Raw genomic sequence first — 4,228 nt, 5'->3', positions numbered from 1 at the left:
CTTGAGCCCAGGAGTTGGAGGTTGCTGTGAGCGTGATGCCATGGCACTCTACCCAGGGGGCTAGCTTGAGGCTCCATCTCAAAAAAAAAAAAAAAAAGGTGGCCAATCAGGGAGGTTATACTGTAGTTTGAACAAAAGGATTCCATTACACACTAACAGTTTAAGCGTAGGTGGCAGCCCGGTGCAGTGGCTCTCCCCTATAATCCTAGCACTCTGGGAGGCCTAGGTAGGGGTGGACTGTTTGAGCTCAAAAGTTCGAGACCAGCCTGAGCAAGAGCAAGACTCCATTTCTACTAATAATAGAAAAACTAGCTGGGCATTGTGGCAGGCACCAGTAGCCCCAGCTACTTAAGAGGCTGAGGCAAAAGGATTGCTCAAACCTAGGAGTTTGAGGTTGCTGTGACCTATGATGCTACAGGGCAACAGAGTGAGATTCTGTTTCAAAAAAAAGAGGAGGAGGTGGTTATCTTTGGGTGGTGTAATTACATATAATTTTGAGGTTCTTTTCAACTGATTTTTACGTTATTCCACATTTTCCAAATGTCTTGTGAAATGAAGTATTACTTTTTTTTTTTGCAGTTTTTTTTTGGCTGGGGATGGGTTTGAACCCACCACCTCCAGCATATGGGGCCGGCACCCCACTCCTTTGAGCCACAGGCACCACTCCAAGTATTACTTTTAAGATGAAAAAAAAATTTTTCATGTTGCCAGTCTTCATGCTTAGCTTTTAATTGCTACACAATAACCTATAGTGCTGATAAATTTTCACTCTCATTGAAAAGGTAATATAGAAATCATACACACATCTTACACACACATACACACTTATAACATCTAGTTATAAGTCTAGATGGGACTCATAGTTTTTTTTCTCTGCATTTACATAAATACATGGATACCTTCATACATATGCTTATTTTTCAAAAACACACTTTAGATCACCACATTTGTACCCTGTTCAGCAACCTGCATTGTTTGATTTTTGAACTCAATTTCCATATTTCACAATAGTCTTGTCAATCTTCCAATATAGCTCACATAAAGCTACCTCAGTCTAGCATAATAATCTAAATTATGGTAGTCTGGGAAACATAGCAAGATTCCATCTCTTAAAAAAAAAAAAAAAAAAATTAGCAGGCATACACCTGTAGTCCAGGCTGCGGCAGGAGGATTGCTTGAGTCCAGGAGTTGGAGGATACAGTGAGCTACAATTGTGCCACTGCACACGAGTGGAAAACAGAGTGAGATTCTGTCTGTGACTGGGCGCGGTGGCTCATGCCTGTAATCCTAACACTCTGGGAGGCTAAGGACTGCCTGAGCTGACAGGTTAGAGACCAGCCTGAGACAGATTGAGACCTTGTCTCTAAAAATAGCCAGGTGTTGTGGCAGGCACCTGTAGTCCCAGCTGCTCCAGAAGTTGAGGCAAGAGAATCTTGAGCCAAAGAGTTTGAGGTTGCTGTGAGCTATGACACCACAGAGCTCTACCTACCAAGGGTGACAAAGTGAGACTCTGTCTCTTAAAAAAAAAAACAACCAAAAACTAAAACTAAATAAATACTAAATTATTTACATTATCATTTACTTAACCATACCCAATTTATGAACCACTGCTTTAGTAAAAGGACCTTTTGTTGTTTCCAGTTTCTTTTCTTTTCTTTCTTTTTTTTTTTTTTTTTTTGTAGAGACAGAGTCTCATTTTATTGCCCGGGGTAGAGTGCAGTGGTGTCACACTGCTCACAGCAACCTCCAACTCCTGGGCTTAGGCAATACTCCTGCATCAGCCTCCCGAGTAGCTGGGACTACAGGTGCCCGCCACAACACCCACCTATTTTCTGTTGTTGTTGCAGTTTGGCCGGGGACGCCGGGTTTGAACCCGCCATCCTTGGTATACGGGGCCAACGCCTTACCGACTGAGCCACAGGCTCCGCCCCCCAAGTTTATTTTCTTAATAATACTGTAATTGTTTAACTTTTTCTCCTATGCAAATATATTTTCTTTTGATGAATTACTGGTTCAGGAATTAAGTTATGGTTGAAATGTATTGTCAAATTACTTTCCAAAAGCACTACACCAACCCACACTACCAGTAACCAACAATAACCCTTTATCATAGCTAAACCAGCAAGATGTTTTGTTTCTAATTTCCGAATAAAATAATCTTACTATTTGGTTGAATATGAAGAGACTGATATTTTTCTTTCTGTTCCCCTTTGGATGTTATATTAGAAAAAGGTGATAAATATCGCTAAATCTGTTTCTCCAGTTGTTGAAGTGATCATATTCTCTTCCGAGTGTTCACTTACTGGCAAGTTATTGTACACACTGAATTTGAGCAAAGCAATACTCCCATTCCTGCGACAAATCTTAAATCTGGAGGATTATTCTATGACTAAAGACTAGTTCCACCTTTTGCATACGTGAGACTGTCTACTGCGAGCACTGTCATCAGACCTCTGATTAGATTCAGATGGATCTCCAGCCCCAGAAGGCACAGAATCTTCTATCAAAAGCCTCCCTTTCACAAGGTCCAGTCCCTATTTCCAAACGTGGCACTCCATCCTCTCCACCACAGGTCCCTTGCAGCTCTGTGCCCGGGATGTGCCTGACCCCAGGGCCTGTCTGCGTTCATCCCTCCCAAGCCAGGCCCCCGGTACGCGGTAGCCGGGATTCCAAGGTGGCAGGGTACGGAGCCACCCCAAGACAGAGCTGGTGTGCCCGAGGGAAAGACGCAGCGGGCCGCCGCTCCAGGGACATCCCCTCCTCCCCCGACATTTTAGCCCAGCCCCGCCGAGCCTCCGCTCACCGTGCACCGCAGGAAAGCCTGGTCAGGACACACCAGCTCTGGGGCAGGAGACTGCCCGACTGTAACCGACTCCTACCGGCGCGAGAACAATGACCGGACAGGAAGTGCCTCGGGATGGGCTTCCGGCTCCCCAAGTCTCCAGGCCAGCCTCTCTAGGAATTTCGGAGGTGGTGCTTTCTTCTCGTTGGATATCCAAAATCATCCGGGACAGGAAGGGGGCAGAAGCGCTCGTAAGGTTCTGAGCCTCAGGAAGGGGGCACATCGTGGGCTGCGCAGACACGAAGGCCAGGCGCGCGCTCGGGAGCCTATCCTACAAAGCATTCGTCTGTATAGGAAGCCCTGATAATTTCTCCCCAAACGTTTTATTTCGAAAACATCAAACGGTACAGAAAAGTTGGAAGAATGGCACATCGAATACCTTTTATCCTTCATCTGAATTCAACTACTAACATTTTGCTGTGTTTGCCTTATTTCTTTGTACATACATAAAAACATTTTTTAAAAGTTGTAAACATCAGAACACTTCGTTTCCAAATACTTCAACATGCATCCCTCAAAAATAAGAATATTCTTCAAACTACCACCACCATCATCACAGGTAAGAAAATTAGTAATTCCCTACTACTACTTACTATCTAGTCACATTCAGATTTCCTCTACTGTCCTAAAACATATTTTCATTACTTTTTTTCCAAAAAAGGTTTCACATACTTAATTCAGTTATGGCCTAGTTTTTTGTTTGTTTGAACTTTAATTTTGAAATGACAGATGCACGGGAAGTTGCAAAGATAAAACCTTTCATCCAAGTTTCCTCCAATGGTCACATCTTACATAATTATCAAAACCAAGATAGCAACATTGGCAGTGTGTACACCATGTAATTATCATGTGTAGATTTGTGTAACTACCACTATCAAACTACACAAGTGTCATCACCACAAAGACCTCTCTGGTGCTACCCCTTTATGTTATAGTTACAGCCAAACCTCTTCTTTTTTACCCTCCCATCACCCACTAATACCATTTTTCATCTCTATAGTTTTGTCATTTTGAGAATGTTGTAAAAATGGAATCATACAGTATTATGATATTTTGAGGCCGGCATTTTCACTCAGCACTAATTCCCTTGAAATTTATTCAAGAAGTTGTGGCTATCAATAAGTCATTACATTTTTATTGCAGAGTAAGTTTATGCCAGTATGTTTAAATCGCGTGGTGAAGGCTATTTGGGTTGCCTATAAGTTTTGACTATTGGCTCGGCACCTGTGGCTCAAGCGGCTAAGGTGCCAGCCACATACACCTGAGCTGGCGGGTTCGAATCCAGCCTGGGCCCTCCAAACAATGATGGCTGCAACCAAAAAATAGCCAGGTGTTGTGGCAGGTGCCTGTAGTCCCAGCTACTTGGGAGGCAGAGGCAGGAGACTC

General features: G+C 43.4%; 1 protein-coding gene across 2 annotated transcripts in view; it reads right to left on the bottom strand.

Annotated features, from left to right (window-relative positions):
• Window positions 1–2,919, bottom strand: part of ZNF35 (zinc finger protein 35) — an 11,713-nt gene extending 8,794 nt beyond the window's left edge. For both annotated transcript variants that reach the window (XM_012808029.2, XM_023515945.1), the window contains exon 1: window positions 2,804–2,919. The gene's annotated coding sequence lies outside the window, so the exon portion shown is untranslated. The remainder of the gene's footprint in view (window positions 1–2,803) is intronic.
• Window positions 2,920–4,228: the final 1,309 nt, after the last annotated feature.

This window comes from Otolemur garnettii, unplaced genomic scaffold, assembly GCF_000181295.1.
Source record: "Otolemur garnettii isolate 467f Iridium unplaced genomic scaffold, OtoGar3 scaffold00082, whole genome shotgun sequence".
NCBI lineage: Eukaryota > Metazoa > Chordata > Mammalia > Primates > Galagidae > Otolemur > Otolemur garnettii.
Note: the sequence above shows the minus strand (reverse complement) of the source record. Positions and strands in the feature narration are given on the sequence as shown.